The sequence below is a fragment of the Molothrus ater genome, chromosome 9 (genome assembly GCF_012460135.2).
Source record: "Molothrus ater isolate BHLD 08-10-18 breed brown headed cowbird chromosome 9, BPBGC_Mater_1.1, whole genome shotgun sequence".
Classification (NCBI taxonomy): domain Eukaryota; kingdom Metazoa; phylum Chordata; class Aves; order Passeriformes; family Icteridae; genus Molothrus; species Molothrus ater.
Window position 1 is genome coordinate 9,573,767 of NC_050486.2, and position 19,429 is coordinate 9,593,195.

At 37.4% G+C, this 19,429-nt stretch overlaps 1 long non-coding RNA gene across 2 annotated transcripts in view; it reads right to left on the bottom strand.

Annotated features, from left to right (window-relative positions):
* LOC118689647 (uncharacterized) overlaps positions 1 to 1,341 on the bottom strand; it is a 62,544-nt gene extending 61,203 nt beyond the window's left edge. For both annotated transcript variants that reach the window (XR_008508530.1, XR_004980661.2), the window contains exon 1: positions 1,024 to 1,341. This is a non-coding gene — a long non-coding RNA (uncharacterized LOC118689647). The remainder of the gene's footprint in view (positions 1 to 1,023) is intronic.
* Between the last annotated feature and the right edge of the window lie 18,088 nt (positions 1,342 to 19,429).

Genomic DNA, 19,429 nt, shown 5'->3' on the forward strand with positions numbered 1-19,429 from the left:
GGGGGACGAAAAAGAGCAAAAATACAAATCAGTGCTGTTTATTATACGGTTATTCGTTTGGGTTGAATTTCTTTTCCGAGGAAGAAGAAGAAAAAAAGCGCTGCTTTGTCTGTTGCTTCTGTTTGAGAACTCTCATAAATCTTGCCCAGAAAGCAACTTGGGCTTAAGGAGATCTGGCCAGTAAAGCTCTGGGAAACAATTTCAATGTCTCCTGCTATGGATATTCTCTTCTTTCTGCCCCCTTCGTCCCCGCTCCCCCTCCACCCCGACCTTCTGACGTTATACCGTAAAGAGACCCACACCCTTTCCCACCCCATCAGGAATCCGAGTGAATGCAAGCTGCAATCTAGAGGTAAAGTTGCTTATCAAAAAGCCTCTCCTCATGCTGAGTGAGCCCAGATATTGCACACTAGTTGTGTGCTTTCAGTCCAGCCATAACCCTTTCCTAACACTCCCCCCTTGCCTTGCTTCTCCCCCTCCCCCCGTGGAAGGGGTGGGATGGGAACCTTGCTCGACTTCATTGTTCCAAATGTAAGAGCTATTTGCCCCAAAGTGTCTTCGCTGTCTTTCATAGCTAATTATAATAACTGTCAGATGTCTGCAAAGTCTGGGCTGCCCTTGCTGGCGGAGTTAAAGTTTGCCTTTATGTTTTCCCCTTGGGGACAGATCAGGCCTGATTAGACACAGAGTACAAATAAAAGTGAACAACATACGTGTGTAGGGCTTTTTGTCTTTGTTTTTCTTTATGAACAAAGCAGCACGCTGGCTATGTCAGGAAGCAGTGTGTCATGCAGCGTGCATGCAGGCACTGCCCTGGAGGATAACTCGCTTTTGCTTTTTTTTTTTTCCCCCTCTTTCTTTTATTGAAGCATGCAAGAAATATTTCTGAATTTGAATAACACTTTACATACTTGTTCATTTTATAAGAAAAGTAATCCCTGATTTAGGGCACATAGCATTTTGACATTTTTAAGAGATTTGCTTTTCTGGGTGAAAATAAAAATAAATAGAGCCTGTACTCACAGTTTTGTTGTGCTGTGCAGGTCGCTGTCTCCTTCTGCAGCGACAAGGAGGGTTGGAGAATGTCAAGGGTGCAGAATCCCAGATAATTCAGGAGAAATGTACAAATGAGCTTCCTGAAGTCGCCTGGAAGTCAGCTACTTGTGCTCAGACATCCCATTGCTGCTCTGCACGCTATACTATCTGCAGTTCTGAATTGAACTAAATACTGCCCATGTGAAAGACAGGGGAAACACAGTCATGTGGGACACATAAATCCACTCTATTGGCTCTGAAGGCACAACTTCAGCATTCTTGCATTTCCACCATTGGTTAACAGTTCGAGCTGAAAGAGTCTAGGTCCTCCTAGCGAGTCCGTTTTCCCTTTATGTTGGAAGAATGACTGTAGGATTTTACAGTGACAGGATTAGTTAAGAAAGGGACTGAAGTCATCCCTTTGACTGAAGCTGGTGGGTGGGGATTGGAAGCTGTGCTTTTCTCAAGTCGACGTTTTTCCTTTTTCTGCCTGCATTCTCAGCGTCAGGAAATGCTTGCAGTTAACTTGGGCAGCAGAGAGAAACTGAAGTGACTTTTTTGGGTTCGGGGTTAGGGACCTGGTTTTAGAGTAACACAGAGTTACAGATAGTACAATGATTTTCATGGGAATAACTAATCTGGTTTACTAACTGGTTATTTTTCCCTTTTCAGATTTTTTTTTTTTAAGCTCAGAAAGGGCTGTATAAATATTATTTATCCTGAACTTTTGCATCACATAAGCCAGATAAATGAATCCAGCAGTTTGAAAGCCTAGACTGGTAATTTGACAACAGAAGAAAGATTTTACAGAACTATTGGATCTCTGGGGAATATTATGATATGGTAATAGTAATATTTTGAAAGAAGCAACAAATTCCAGAAAAACTGTAATTGCTGATATTTGAGACTAATGAAGATATAAAGACTAAGTAGGAGGGAAGAAGATTGACTATCCCCTATTTTGGTATTCTGTCATTTGTCTAATTTAGTTATGCCAGCATGAGCAGTAATTCGAAATGGTATTCAGTCATGTGTGACATAGTTCTCTAATTAACCCTTATTAAAAGGACCTTTCCCAAATCCCATATGCATGTTTTCCTAGAACTACAGAAAACAGAGGTATGACAGATTTACAGGGATTGTGTCCATCTTCCTCTCTGGGCAGATTTATTTCCTCCCTCATGTTTCCAGTGCTATGTCGAGTGTAGTTCTAAACACACCCAGTGTGTGACTCCTGTTGTGGACTGTTGAACTTGGGGCCCAATTTAGCAGTTGAAGTGCTTAAATATGCTTGGAAATTTCCCAGAATAATTAATCTGGAATAGTAAATTCATTATATGTCCGTGGTGTACGCAAGGCCAAGCCCAGACTGCTCGGCTGGCAATCATTGTGTGTGTGAGATCCTATTTAGCAGCTTATGCCTGGCCCTGGCTGTCAGGGCATCTTTTTGCTTCTTCCAGTCAGGCTTGTTCAGTCCACCTTAACCCAATGCTTCTCCCTCCTCAGAGTTCACCCTCTTAAGCTATTTATAGACTTTTATCATCACCTCACTGACCACCCTTGTCATCACGTAGCTGAACACCATATTCCAGGTGTAGCTGTGTAAGATACGGGAACATTCCTCCATATCCTGTGACCTGGTATGGCTGCAGCAAATCAATATGTGTTTGCTTGATATGTGAGCAGGAAAAATGCATCTCTTAAAAATAAATTGATACACCTGACAAACAGAATTTTAAAGAAGATGAAGACAGTAAATATTCTACTCTGAGTTAAGAAGGCCTTGTAAAGACCTTCTTTGCTTCCAAGTGCTAAGAAGATGCAAGGTTTTTTTTTCAGCAGGCTCACTTATAAATACTGTTTAGTAACAATATATAAAAGGTGGTTTGGTGGGCGTTGTTGTTTGGCTTTTTAATCTTCATGAAGAAAGATAGTTGTCTGGTTTGGATAAAATAAGGCTACAGCAGTAGCATCAAAACTTTCTTTCCACCCTTCAAAAATGTTTTCAGCTCTACTAGGCTTTCCACATCTGGACTCCAGAACACTGAGGGAAGAGAACTGAAAACCCTGGGAGACATTTTCTTTTTTTCACTGTGCTGGTGGTCTTCATAATTTTGGTTGCTTTTTTTTTGTTGTTGTTTAATTCAATTAAAGAGGGAAGAAATACTAATAAAAGAAAAAATACTCTAGAGAGCAGTAAACTCTTTGGTTTTAAGACCAATACATGGTCTTGTCTGAAATACATCTTTTTCATGAATGTCAGTTTCTGATTTTAAAATGCTGAAAAGCTCTTTATGGAGAGGGAATAAACATCTGGGTCCATTTATTATTGTTTAGCTTTTTCCTCAAATAACTCAAGAGTGGATTTCAGGAAAATCTAGGGACTCCGGAGCAGTGATTATTTACCTGCATTTCTTGAACCATGAATGAGAGACCTAGATGATACAAGCAGACATTTTTGTGACTCACACTATTTTGGAGACCAGAATAATACTTTGCATCATTGTTGCTTCTAGAGAGAGAAGTGCATCTTTATATGTATTTGTGCATCTAAATGGACATTTTTTTCTCCCTGTCATGTCCATTGAAAAGAAAACAAAGATTTAGGCTACATCATATTCACTCTCCTTGAATAACAAACTGCTTCTTTTGCCACTATTGTTGGTAAAGATGAATTCATAATTGTAATATTCAAAGAATAAGAGCATCATTAAATTATCACTGTGTGGAAAATAACATTGCTTTGCTGGTTCTGTCATTGTGATGAAGTTTAACACATGAGATAAGATGCTGCATAAATTGGGCTGTCAGAGTCTGGAGACCCTACTGCTCGGTGACCCTCTGTTACTCCATCCTTGAACACCACAGGTCTCTGTTTCTGGGTTTGGGTTAGGTTTTTGTGGTTTTGCAGCTTTTCCCCCCTGTCTAGCAAAGATTGAGGGACACTTAACTTCTGTCTAATAGACATCCTGTTCCTAAGAATTCTTATACTTCCCTAGCCAGGAACACTAGGAAAGAAAAGACATGACTGAAGTTAGAAATTATAGTTACCAAAGGAGCATTTTCAATATTTGGAAGCATTAGAGAGCAGATGGTTGGTGTGAGGGTGAGGAAAAAGTAGGATGGCCTTGAACATGTTGTACAGGGTGCATTCACAAATAACTTTTAAAAACAGCTATTGGTTTTTTCTAATGTGGAAATATAAGCTCAGTGTCTACTTGGGAGGAGGAGCAGATTTGCCCCTTAGCTTCTTCTTAGTAAGTTATACAACATTTAAAAAGACAAATTTCAAAAATTGAGATAAATTTCTTTCAGAAAAAATAAAGGCACTAATGCAGTTTGCCTGTTGATGTGTTGCGTGGATACTTCTGAAAAAATATATTTTAACTATTCCTTTAGACAGTCAAATGCAGTCCTATTATGTGTATGATGCAGATTTCATGTTGCCCAGCGTTTTTAAGCCTTTCCAATATTTTTCAGTGGAAAGTAATTGAACTTCATAGATTGTGTATTTGCTTACAACTTTGCCAGAGAATTTTTGCTGTTCTATACACCTTTGCTTTTTATAATTCAGCAGTAGGTGGTATTTGCTAAAGTTTCAAGCTTATATTAGTCACTGCTAGTAAAATCCCTTGAGATTGGTAGTGCAGGAGCAAAGAAGAAATCAGACAAAAAAATATCTCAGGAGATACTGGAGAAGCCAGAAAAAGGCAGAGAAGAAGAAAAAGTCATTGAAAATCTTTGAGAGAGCAAGTGGATGAAGGACAACCAAAAACCATTTCATGGAGAGAAATTACCAGAGCCCAGAAATATGCACGTGCAGTATGTGCACATATTCTAAAATGGTTCTGTACACAAGTTCAGAACAGCCCAAAGCTAACACGAGGAGTTTTTCAAATGTGTCTGGTACAAAAGGGTTGTGAGCAAAGGTTTATTCTCATCTCCTGCACCAGGAAGGGTGAAAACAGCTGAAATGTTGTCTGAGCAAATAAACTTTGCTGTATATGACCTAGTTGAGCAGGCTGCAATATCTACCATTGCCACAAAAAAAAGAGTTTAGCTGTTAATATCATAATGGATTTTGTGAGGCTTTGGGGGGGGGTGGGGGTGTATGTTTTGCTTTTGTTTTTTTCCAACTGAGTCTTATTCCTTGGTTTCCTCTATTTCTGTTGGAGAAGTGAATGAAACCACATGAGAATTCTGGGAAGATTTTTCAACAGCCAGAGAGGAAGTTGGTATTCCCCCAGTAGTGAAAGTCAGAATGACTTACTCCTCTTTCATCTGCAGGTCTTCTGTCTGCTTAGGCACAGCTTTTGGTGGGTAGCTTAGATAATATGGCTGTAATTTAACCACTATAAAAAAGTGATCTTGATATCTTGATCTATGCACTGGAATTCATGCATTTGTTGAGCTCGTAGTTGTTGTGCATTTATAAACCTGATTTTGGTTACAGGACTGTTAGAGAGGAATTAAAGATCTCATTCAGGTGAACTAATGCAATAGGAAAAAAGCCAGAATTATTAACTAATTGATCCTAAAATTTTTACTAATTTATTCAAGTGAAAATTAAAATAATGTGTTTAGAATTGTATTTGTAAAAGTAAAATTCTAGATAAAACGAAATGTTATTTAAACAGTAGGTTAGTGACTGCAGTATACCTTAGATCAAATTGAGTGACATGAGTCTTTTAAAGCTTGCCTACAAATGGGCTCACCATAGAATGAAGCTATCCAGAAAGACTTGATCAATAAAACTATAACCATCCATGCTTTTGGTCACGTAAACCTTAAAATGAAAGTTAGGCAAGCAGTTTCTGTATCATATCTGTGTATTCCAGAAAGTCTGGTCTTTTCTTTTGAATAATGCTTTTTTTCTTTCCTGGGTAATTTCCCTAATTTTCAAAAATTCTTCCATTTCTATCCCTTTTCTTTAATCATTTGTTCTCTTACATCATTTCAGAATGAACAATTTATTTTCCCTAAAAGTTACTTGGCTGATACTCAGCTGGCTCAGTTTTTATCCTAAAAAATGAAGGCTTTATAAGGACAGTCAGACTTGGTGACCATAACAGGATTTTTTCCCACAGACTACTCTTACAAGTTTATGTAGCTTTTTCTGGTTTCAGATCCAAGTTGTTTCATCCCTAATTAACCCATAGTAATATATCTACATATATATTTTATAAATTATTTATCAAACTGTCCTTTCCTTATAGTTGTCTGCAACTGGCACTTGGTATTTTAATTTTCTTGTAAAGTAACATTGGTTTCAAAATCTAGAATTTATCATATTATGTGCAATCCAGTATTTGGTGAAGAATGATAGTATTTAGCAGTTCATGTTTCAAATGTAGAAGTCTTCTCATTGAAAAAATCCTACATGGTCTAATTTTGAATATTTTTCATTGAATCTATTATTCCCTGGGATAAATCATCTCTCTCTTCACAGAGAAAATAGATGAATGTTTAAGTATTTCAAACTATATGAATTCACTAAATTAAATAATGTATTCCCTTCACTGTCCCACCCCTAGAGCACTAGATGCACAGTACTGCAGTGTTCTAGGTGAGATTAAAGCATCACTAGGACACAGGTCTATAGAAGTTGCAACATCTTTTTCAGTAAAAATATATTAAAGCAAAATATATATTCCCAATTTTTCAAAGTAATATAGTGTTTGTGGACCAGTATAATAAATCTTGGAGATTTTTCTTCTTCTTTGTCAATAATTTTGATGTAATGAGATTTCCCATTTTTAATTTGTAGCTCTTGTCTGGTATCTCAGCCTACAGATTAAGATAGTAGATAATTTTCCCCATTTCTGTTCCAGTTTTGGGTGGTCTTAAACCAGGACAGTTTCAAAAGGATTTGTTTCTTTAAACCATCTGCCTTCCACATTTTACTCCTTAATGAAATAATTTATTTTGTTGTTTGTTTAAAGATGTTAATACTGCATAAAAGCAATAACGATACCATAGTTTTCCTTACAAGAAGCCAGACCTGTTACTTTAAGGAAGTGCATTTTTCCTCTGGTAGCTTATGAAAATTTAAATTAAAAGGATTTAATAATTTAAGCAGCATAGTTTAGTGACTGAGTGTTGAAGAACAGAGGAGTTTGAGATTGCTGGCAAAACACAAGGCATTTCAGAGAATATAGTTCAGTACTGCCTTCAGGCACTGATCCTTACGAGGTGCATGCAGGGTACAGATGCTTTCAGAAATAGATTATTGTATAGTTGAACAGAACTGCTACTCCAGGAATGACATTTTATCTTAAATTATATATTTGGTATTGATTAATGAATTTCTTATACTCTACAGAGCAAAGAATTCATTTTACCAGGAGGGTTTTGATCTCAGTTAGTGAACAAGGTGTTGACAGAGGGGACAAAAGTGGCAGGGCAGAGGGAGCAAGACAATGCAAACTGCACTTGTTCAAATATTTCCAGTTGCAAAAGTATGTTTGCATATTTGTCTGATGCTTGTAGGGGAATAAAATTCTACCCTGAGCCCTCCTGCATGTCATCCTACTTAAAATAATCTCTATTATGTTTTTTACGCTTTTTTTTTAATAGAGCCATCATCATGATATCTAAATATCCTACTACTCTGTCCCTTGCTCTGTATCATTTGTTCCTTCCCATTGTTTAATTATGGACCTCATTTATGGTATTATCACAGTGTAAACTGAAGGTTTCTTGCTTGAGGGACCTTGACTGAGATCCTGACCTTAGTGAAATCAAGGAGAAGAGTGGGTTTCAGTGTCTTAAGTGGCACCAGGATTTCACCCTGACTTTATTCAGGACACCTCTGGACAAAGGGAACAAGTAAGAATGAAGTGCTTGAGTATTAAGCCAATTATCTCTTCTAATTGGAACATGTATAGGGAACTCTTAAACTGAAGAAAGGGTGAAATCTGCTGAATAAATTATTCCCAGTAACTAGTGCACCCAGCTCCAGTCCTGACAGAGATAAAGCTGCAGTGGCATCAAAGTGTCTGCTCTTAGAGGGTGTTGCTCTGACACAGATGTCAAATGACAAATCAACATGAGGGGAACACATGAGTCTTATTCCCTGCCTTGCTCAGCTGGAGAGATTACAAAGGGGGGGGGGTGTCAAATAAGCTCCAACAATGCTCTTATAACCTCCTTTAGCTGTAAAAGATAAATAAAACTGGCCAGGAGGTTACTTCTGTAATTCCTTAAATCTGCTTTGCAGATACTACAAAGTGGAGACTGCAAATAGCTTGGGACCATTTTCCACAGCATGGAGGGAGGCAGGGAAATCAGTGAGAACTTGTGGCCAGCCCCTCCAAGACTGAAAAGAGACCTGAAAATTAAAACCAGTTCTTTTTGTCTGGTGAAGTAGGTGTTGCTAAAAAGGAGTTTAGCTCTGGTTCATTTCCCGTTTTGAATTTACCTCCATATCTTTTGCTGGGCTGTGGTGAGATATCTCTGAGACTAAGTAACAGTGATGGAAATACTGAAGATATTAATAAAAAGTGATTGAAACCCTATGCTGGGGACAGTATTCTGACTATCCATATTCTTGAAAAATGCCATAAAAATCATAATTTTGTTCGGGCTTCTTTTACACTGGTGAGTGGCATAGGTACTCAGCCTGTTTCCCCTAAAATTGAGTTCTTAATGAGGAAAAATCAAAAGTATTGGAGAAAAAGTGGTTTGAGTGTTTCCTGAGGACAGGCGTGTAGGGAAGGGCCTCATTCATAATATTCATAATTCTTGTAGAACCCTGGTAGAACAGTCTGAGCGTGTGCTGCAGGAACAGAGCAGTCTACGTGCAGAACCTGCCGTGGCAGCTGGGGCACATGGAGTCAGGCAGCAGCTCCAGCTCTGCAGCCTCAGAGAGGAAATCAGAGAATTCAGATCCAATGCCTCTCTATCTATCAAGATGTCACTCATGCATATTAAATGGCATAACACTGATAAAGTCTAATTTTAGCTGAAATAGTCTTTGCAACACCAGATTTTACTTCAGGTAATGAAACAGAATGCTATTAAAAAAGAAAATATTTTTTCTCTCATTTCTTCAAAAGGACAGGAAAAAACCCCAAAACTAAAACCAAAACCCAATTACTTCTGCTTGCCTTTTCTCCCTCCTTCTCAGAGAAAGCACTGCCTTTATAGTCTTTGTCCTAAATGTACCATCTCAATTCATAATTTAAAAACAATGTAATTTTGTATCAGATTTTTGGTATTTTTAATTCTCCTCTACTTAAACTTCCCAATGAATCTGAAATGTGGTTTGTAGTCCTTTAAAACAGTGAAAATCTTTGGTTTTTTGCAGTGATGGATTTTCCCAGAGTAAAGAGGATAATTAATGTATCTTGGTTAAATTTCTGTAACTTTAATTCCAGTAAATTTTTAAAATTTCTACCAACTGGTATCTTTGACAAAAGTAGGATTATTCTAAAGATTAATTTTATCATAGTGTTAAAAACTGTACATCATAGGCAAGCAATCCATGTAGAAATATGTGCTTGTTCCTTTGAGAGAGGTGAATAGATAAACTGTCCAAGGTACAGGGAAATAGAGCATGGATAATGCGGGTTTGAGATATTCTGTTGCTTAAGTGATGCATTAAATCAATATTCTGCAAAGCTTTTTCTTGTTAAGTTATTTACTTGGCTGCTGTCACAATTCACCATTTAGGTCATCATCTTTTTAAAAAATATATTTTCTTGTGGCCTAATTTAACTTCATCTAAATACTCCAATTCCTCAAGTAATGAAACTGCTTCAAATGCTGAAACTAGAACTGTTTTAATGCAAATATTTACACTCACGTTCCTTACTTGGTTAATATGTTAAGGAAAGAAGAGAATTTCAAGTGAATTGCTAGTTTATCTGCATGGAAATCTATTACTACAAATTAATATCACAACGAAGAAAAAGTGGTCTTAATAATTTAATACAAAGGGAAAATTCTTCAATCAAGTTCTGAAAAGAGACTCATGAAAAGAAAGACAAGTGTTCTTTCTTCAACTATCCTCACTTTAACATAATATATGCATAAATGAAATGTCAGAAGTTGCTTCGTTTCAACAGACAAAACCATTCAGAAATGATCCTGGAGATAGGCAGTGCCTTGTTGTAACAGGAGCTGAAGGAATGCGCTCGGTGAGGGCACCTCAGGGAAACCCTCAGCCCTCACACGGCTCCGGGAGAGCTGCACAGCTTCAGCACCCTGCAGGGATTTCGTTTGTCAATAAAAAAATAAAAATACACACATCCTGGATTGCCAATCGCCTCTGCTGTGCTGGGGTTCTACTGAGCACCAGATAACAAAATCATTTTAGACCATGCAACCCATCCAGTAATTTTTTCCCCTTAATCAAGATTCAAAAGGATAAGATCACTCACTTCCCTTTGTAAACTGTGCTAATGGTCTCTCATCTGTACAGTGCTGTCTGTGAGATGCTGTTTATGTAAAGGGGAATAAGTGACAGGGTCTACAGAGGCATGGCTAAGTCTGCACTTCAGTTTAGATGGTTTTGTACTTTTTAAAAGAATTTTTGATGAAACTAAAATTATACTGTGGTTATGATTTTCTTTTTTCTTTCTAAGCAGTTGCCTTTAATTTTAAACTAGGCTAAGAAACAGTGTTACCAAAGAGAATTTACTCATCCTTTTTAGGGTATTTTAAAAATACTGGTTGTTCAAATGGTGATGAAAACTGTCAAGTAAATGCAGGGCATTTATTTGTGTGCAGGAAAGTGCAAAGATTGTGATAGATTTTTAAAGAAATTATAAGTACTGAAACTTGTAGAAGAGATTTTGGGAATGTCTGCATTCCTTACCTCTCACAGGGGATAATTCAGCTTGATCTGGAGAGATTAGAAAAAGATAGAGCAGATTCATTAGTTATGAGAGGAAGTGCCTTTTCATACAATGTGTCATAAAATTGTGGCTCTCACTGTCAGGATTACTAAGATTAAACCTGTCTTAATTGCTGTATGAATATCAAATGGTTTGATTCCCTTGCATTTTTTTCTTCATAGTCTCTGCCAATCCCATCAAGTTTTTCTTATCTGTTTCTACAAGCACCTATCTTTTCTCATGCACCTTTTCCAGTTTGTGGGAACTAAATGCAAAACAAAACATCTACTGTCTTGCCACTGCTCTTCTTCAAATTGCAGAACCTTTTTAGGAACATACACAGATCAGGCAGCACAGTTGTATTTCAGTGAGGGAAGTTAAAATTTTCTGGAAGTAATGCAGCTACTTTTCAAATTAATAAGGGAATGAAGAACTACTTATATAAATATATATATATATAAACACTGAATAAACAAAAGTGGCAAGATCATCTTCAATTGTTTTCCCCATCAATAAGGATTAGTTTAATACCTTTTATAATCTTTTAGTTTATTAACATGAAGTATGACTATCAAAAGCAGTGGAACCCCATGTCCTGTCCAGATAAACGGTCTAAACTGCATGAAGCAACAGTGTGTGTAAGAAGAGTACCTGTAGAGTAGAAAAATGCATGCAAACTGAATCTCATGCCAAACCTCCTTTTAGTGTGTTCTTTATTGGCCTAAGAGGGCCAGAGCATGCTATCACTGGCATGGAACAAAATTACAGAATACCTGAACTGATGAGAACAAGAAGTTCCAATGAACAAAAAATTCACCAAATCCAAAAATGTAAAGTACTGACCCCCTTTGACCTCAGCAAGTTGTTAATTAGCAGAGGATTAACACCCTTTTCATGTGGTGGCAATCACTAGAAAATAATGTGCATGCATCAAAGAACTTTGGGGCCTTCTAACACAAGATTAAACACAAAAATTCTGTTGATTATGAAAGTGGAATCTGAAAGGGTCGCTACACTGTCCAGTTTGCAATTTTGAACATATTATTGATACCTTAGAAAGTAAAAAATATTTTGGGAAGAAAAAGAAGACTTAAAATGGATTTTTATACAATATTTTATACTGAAAAATTATTTCTATTGCATTAATTTCTTAATTTTGTGTCCTTAAAGATTTAAAGCAAGAGTTACTAGAGAAAAATCTTGACACGGTTTAAAATATTGCCAGTTGAGGTAGACAAAAAGGGATTTTATTTTTTAATTAATTTTTCAAAAGGGCTTTAGAAAGTTTAATTCCCCTTATAAATTACTATTGACATCAAGTTATTCAATAGTCTACATAAAAGCCACGACCTAGGATGAGTACTGTAGAGCAAGTGAGCAAAACCAGAACTTTTTCTATAAGATAAACCTTCTCTCTAAAAGTTGGTTACTTCTTAATCCTGAAAATATGGCTAATATTGTGAATGCACCTGCTGCAAAATAGAACTGCCTTCCTTTCAAGATGCACCAATACTTCATAATTACTTCTGTTATAGATTTTTAACTTTTGTTCTAAGTGGGGCCCCTGAGGCCTCGCAGGTGTTGGGGTGTCCCCTGTGCCAGTTTGCAGGTCACCGACAGGGCACAGAGGGAGGGCTGTGTCCCTGCTGGGTTCTCTGCACCACAGCCTGTGCAGCAGTGAAGCGCACACCTCAATCAAGTGGAGAGTGTGAAGAAGCTGAAACCTTGTAAATTTAGCCAAGAATTGTTTGGCTCTCACTCCCCTTAGAATTGCCAGCATTGGAAACTTCTGCAAGTCAGCTGTCCATTGGGGAAATTTATGCACGGCCCTGACCCCATGCAAGCTTGTGATTTTACAGCAGGAAGCAGTGGGCTGGATAAGCACCTTCCTCTTGTCATAAAGACCCTCTCTAATTTCAATATCCAGACAAATATCTGGGTCACTAAACAAATGAAACTCTTGGTTTATCTAATCACTTGTGGGTAGTGAGTTCTGCAGAATAGTTTTGTTGTGAAAGTGTATCTCTTCCTTTGTAACCTGAAGAGAGTACCTTTGTAACTTCTTTTAGCAAAACTAGAATTTTGGCTTTTATAGGGTGATAAATGCCTGTTAGACAACTTTTGCTGGTTGTGTTTACTTCACCCATGTCTAGTTTCATCTTATTCAAGTCCCTTTCCTTTTGTTCTTTCCACATTAGGGATTTGGCATATTTAAGGCTTCACGATGGACAGGTTATGGAGTGAATTGTATCGCGAGAAGCAGTAATAATGATTCCACCTGCCATTTTTAGTGGTGTGTTCATAGTTGCACTCATCACAAGTGATGCCTGGAGAGACTTCCTAGAAAGGAGGCAAGACAGAATTAAAGGATAAGGGCAGGTTTTTATTGAAAGGCCTTCATAGGATACACCTTGGGCAGTGCAGGAGTCTCACAAAGACTACATGCAAGATGGATGACAGTCACAAGTTTTTTAGACAGAAGTTTGGTCTATTTGCATATCAGAGGTTAATTGTCCAATTACAGCTTCAGGTAATGCAATCACATTCCCCCCAGTTTGCTGCCCCCCAATTCACTTTCTTTTTTTTGAGTTCACATTTTTTGGGGCCTGAGACAGTAACGTGTCCTTGAGTTTCAGGCCTAGAGAAAAATTATTTTGTCTGAACAAAATGGGAGAACAGTAGCTGACAGGCCATGGAGTTTTAGAGTTACACCCGAAAGCAGGACTGTTTTGAAAAAGATAAAAGCTAAAACTTAAGGCATCACAAGGACCCCATGCTTTGACTTGTACTTAAGGTCAGTCTCACAGTGCAGACAACTGAGAAAAACACCTTTCAGATAGATTGAGTGAATTGGACCTGGAAGTTTCTGAAAGATCATAAACAGGAAGCTTTGCAACTTATAAACTCATTTCTTAACAGAGGCATAATTGAAGCATAAAGGCCTTCTCTCTATTGTGAATTTGATCTCCTAATACTTGTAATAGATTCTGTATCTCCAAGGGGATTTTTCATTCTTAATTATACTCTGATGCTGACTGGGACATGTTGTCTTTGTATGTTTGGGTTGTGTTGCTCACCTGTTCAATTAGTGAATAAACTGGAGCCTCCTGTCAGTGCATAGGTCTGCCAAAATGTACTATATTGACCAGTTACTCCCCTGATTTTTGAAACTGATTCAGCTTCAAACTTTCTATGTTAATAGTTAAAATAAAATTAAAAGATCCAAACTTCTTAAGAGGAAATTAGCATAATGGTCTCTAATCATATCTAACTCTATATGATGCAAGCTATTGGTAGCATCATATAATAGCAGCATATAATGAATGTATAAATAGGCACTAATTTAACTCTTCTTATTTCAGGTAAGTAGGAAGTTAATTCAGAAAGGGATCATATATCTCAATGAAAAACATGATTGTGTTTGATTCTTTATTATGCTTACTTCAAGATTCTGATTAAATACTGCCTGTCAGTTATGTCTCTAACTAATAGATAATTCTTGGAGGGCCAGACTTAAATTGTACTTCCAGAAAAGTTCACAGAAGCAACTTTGACATTTGCTTTCTGCAAGTGTTCATGCCAGCAGAGTTGATTATTTGAATACAGTTGGAAAGCAAGCAAATTCAAATGTCTATTCATAAAAGGTGTTCCTCTCTCAGATTTAGGAGCCAAGACTACAGAGCTATACTGTCTTGGATTTTAAGCTGCACAGCTGGAACTGTTTCCAGCAAAATCTGTATTGGTTTATACAGCATTAAAATTCCCTCTTTTTTTATCTAAGACAATGGTTCTGTAAATACCTGGAATCATTCAATCCCTGCCTCACTGAAAGGCAGCACTGCCCTTTCCTTTCCTTTTGCTGGTATCATTTTAGAGTGGTCTAAATCAACCATGAACTTCACCTTAGAGTAGGATAGAAAAGGGAAAAACATAACAAGGTATATTCTATTTAATATGATTTCCTACCACTGAAAATTAGATGAAATAATTTCTTCAGAGTTCTATTACTTTCAAGACTTCTCACTCTTCAAAGGTCACAAGCAGCATGACGAAACCTAGACTTTTGCTGACAATAACTACAACTCATGAGTACTCTCTAAAAATACTCTTAACTGATGTATGAATTTTTAAGATCCACATTCTTGGAACTAAGCCTGTATTTCAGTACTTACTGTTTGTGTACAATCCCTTCTGTTAGCATACACAAACACAGTTTGCAGCAATAACTAAAATCCATGTGAGGCAAGGACCAGTTAGAATTACTTACAATAAAGATGGCGGCCAAAAATTTACTCATAGGTTCCACTGGCTTCCCTTTTTCCTTGAGCACTGGATCAGATATGTAGGATACACTGTGTGCTGAGGGGAGGTGAAACGCTTTCCACGTCCAATAGGAATAAAGAATAAAAGTGTTTATATGTGCATGGTTAATGAGTCTATGAAATCCTGAGCCTCTCTTCTAAAACAGTCCTGCAGAATTCAGTATTGAAGTGACTGTGAAATGTGGGCTCAGTTCAGTTATGAGACTGTGAATCAGTCCAAGGTTTCTTTCTTGAAGGCGCAGGCTTTCACAATTTTGCACTCTCTTTCCCTGTAGAGGAGTGGGCGGGGAGTGAAGGAGCCCATTTCCTTGTTTTTCAGAAGTTGAGTCATGGAAAGCTGAATGGATCAACAGAAATTAAAGTGTGGGGAAGATATTGATGCATAATAACCCTACTCTTCTACTGCTCCTGCTAATTCCAGACTTACCTGCTGCTTATCACATGGTGGGAACTATTGTTGTTATTATTTTCCTTAATGCTGTTCATGTTCAAAGTTAGATTAGAACTGTGCATCCCATTTATCACAAACTCTGTATGGAAAAGCCATATGGTGATCAAGGCTGGGAATTATGCCCCAAGTTTCACACTAAATGCACTTATATGGTCTTATGGCTACTTACACTTGGTGCCCATCTGTTAGGATGGCAGGGGGCCCACTGCTAAGTTGGCCAGACAATTGCCCTTGAGAATAGTTGCCAGACAATGTTTGAGCTTCTGTGGGCAACACAGCAATGGAAAAACCACCAGCTCTGCTGAAACTGCCTCCTTATACCAACAATGGCACCTGACACAGTTATAGCTTCTACTTAACATAGCAAATGTATGAAGAAAAATGTGGAAATGATGATTTCTGTCCCTTGAAGAGATACAGGTTAAGATGCAATGAGCAAATGTAAAAATCATCCAGGAGAACTGTTTCGAGTCAGAGTGCAGTAAACTACAATTACATGTGTACAGTATGCAGGAGATTTCCCATCAAGTAGGAAACTACAAAACAGACTGATGTAACACATCTGTGGCAAAACTAAAGATGGGAGTTCTAAAAATACTTCAGGGATTTAGCACTCAACATCAGAGAGAGAAGATCCTATGACTCAAGCTGGTATTCACCATGTAGGAGGTGGGATGATCCTTGCTATTTCAAACAACCAAACATATTTTGCTTCATACTAAAGCTGAGGAATGAAAGTATTATTTTGGGGAGAGAAGAATCCTTAAATCTTTGCAATTGAAAACAAATTTAGATTTTGAAGACAGTTCATGAAAGTAAAGGTAGGAAGAGAAAGAGTAAGGAATAACAGTATGAATGGTATAGCAAATGCATTTTGCAGAGTATAAAAGTAGAGGTTAAGCTAAGAAAAGAGAAAGTAGGAATTAGGCAGCATCAAGAAGGTATCAGAAGCTGGGAGAAGTGAAAAAAAGCAGGTGGGTTTGTTTATATAAATTTTTAAAAGTACATTGTACACAAAGTTTTTGGTTTAGGCTTGGAATTGACTACATTGAAGATAAAAGCAGTCATGACTTCAGGAAGGAAAGGGAAAACATAAGCAGGAAAAAGCATTTAGTCTAAGAAAGAAAAATAAGCTTTCATGTGTAGGGGAGCTTGGAAAAAAACCCCCAAGAAATTAAAAGCAGGTGTTAGCAATTGAAGTTCAGCTCTTCCATTGACTGTGTTTAAGGCCTTAGATGCTCTGAAGCCTTGGTTCCTGAACAGTGTTACTGAGAAAAAAAAAATAAATCTGCTCCTCTTAAGTTGTTTCTGGGTCTGGGCAGCTCTCTTGTCTCTAGAAGGTCTACTCTCTTGGAATGTCATCTTTGCCTGTACAGATGGTGATCTCTTCAGTAACACTGCCTTCTGTACCTGTAACTTTTCTAGGGGCTTTAAATTCTCATTTGAAAAATCAAATTAAGCAGATTTTGTGTTACTGAAAAATAGCAAGATCTTGAAATTAGGACTTCTCACAGGAGTCTAAGAGTTTTAATAGAGATTTTATTGGAAAAGATTTGTGTCCAAATGGAAAAACTAATTAAGATCACAATTTGGTGGTCAGAATAATTGCTTATGATGGAGAAAGTTGCATGCCAGGTCTTGAACCTGATTCATTCTGGGAAATATTGATTTCCTTCAGGCCAGACAAGTGCACTGGTCTCTGAATTTTCTGGAGGAAATGGTCACCTTTTCCTTATCTTGTTTTCACCTTGTCGGGGATAGCTGGAACCCAACATTTTTAAAAAACCCGTAACTTCCAATGTCGCAGGCTAAAGAGGGCACACTCTGTGAAGAGGAAATGAATCTAGGCTGTCACAGACTCTGGGCTGCACAAGGGTCTAGCAGGTGAAACTGGCTGCAGATCCATTGCCAAATCTCCCATTGGAGTTGTGAGAGGAAGGTTTAATTTCTGCTATGCAGGGGTTACTAACCAGGTCACCTTTTCAGTCTGAAAGGGACACCATTCTCTGTTGAAACGAGCTGGCCAAGGAAATGCTTGAAAGAGAATTCCTCTTAGTGAATCATCTCACTTTTCTTCCATTTCTAACGTTTATTTAATAAATGTGTATTTTCTAAAGTAATCATGGCAGATACAGTTGTGTGTTCCAGGAGATTAGGTTAAACATGCTATATGAAAATGGAATCACTGAAGTAAAACAGTGGTTTTCCTTAGAATCATATTTTTGTAAGACACCTTCACTCTGTAAATAATTTCGGTTTCTTTGTGTTGGCTTTATGGCACTTTGTAGCAATCATAGGATTAAGAGGTTAAATCTGTAATCTTTAATATGTGTTTTGGCTGTGTAACATTCATAGATTCACATTGGAGGTTTTCAGATGTGAATAGAAATGTGAATTTAATTTTGAGCTTGGCCCAACATCTAAGATTAACCCATGATAACCCAGTTACATAGAGTCATTCTGGACCTGAACTCTAGCAAAAAACTTGTCTTTTAAGTCTCCCTGAAATAAGTGAAACAAAGCACCTATTAGTAACCAGATGTAATTGAAGCAAAATACTTTCAGTTTTAACAGATGGGCCTTTCAAAACCAACCATATGAAACTAGTTTATTTTGAGCGTTTTGTTCCTGGAGGGACAGCATTTTATTTAGTCATCATAGCTCTCATTTGCATATTGTGTCTCATTTGTTTCATGACCACATTAATTAGAAGAAAAGACTATCTTGCTGTAGATGACATTTCAGTTCCTGAATGAACAGGGACATGAGCTTCAGGCAAGTTGCATTAATTTCATCTGTATAGAAATTAATAACAAGTGTACTTCAAACTTTCTCTTCAAAAATAATAATTTGAATATTTATGCATAGGAAAAGGCCATTCCTGACCCTTGGCCAAGAGATTATTTTGTTGGCTTTTCCCCAACAAAATACCTTATGTTGACAAGCCATTACATGAGTGATTTTTTCAACAGAAACAGAGCACACAGTTCTTACAAAGCCTTGATCACAAATTTGTTTCATAGAGGTTTGATTATGACCTGAGAGGCTACTCTTGATCTTGGAAATGAAATGTCCAATGTTCATTTCTACAAAAGTTCTAGGCAGAAATAGCATAGTCCCTAATAAAAATCCCAAGTGTTGGGTTGTGGGTTATGTAATGGTCAAAGGCAAACAATAAGAGGAGGAATGTTGATGGAGTTAATAGGTATTTGAAATGAGAAGAGACTATACCAAAGTTAGTCCAGGATATTCCTTTTGAAACTGCTTCCAAAACTACCTGGATAAATGTCTCAATGTGAGGATTCCCCGATGAACTCCCTCTTACAGTGACTACACTGAAAACGTGCACTATTATAGGGACATGTGCACTTCAATGCCATCCTTGAAGAGGGAATTCTGATGGGTAGTGCAAAAGTAGAAAAAATCTGTTCAAAACAAGAAATTTCATCATGTGTATCTCATTTCTGGAATGTGAACTTTAAAATCTCAGAAGTTTTATTAGGTATTATTGATAAGCAAAGCACATTCAGAGGGCATAGCTTCAACAAGAAACCTCAAGTAGTCTGTAAAGCTGTGTTGACAGAAATATTTTTTTAAGATATTGCAATCTCATGCTTTCCATTGGAGGAAAAAACTCCTTTTCTCCCTCCACCTTTCATGAAGTGCTTCATATTTGCAGCCTGCATACCTTTTAAGGTCAAGGAAAACTAAAGTTGTCCTTTTATCTCTGGCTTTCCAATTATTTGCCTGGACTTAGAGCTAAACATCCTACTCTAAACTTT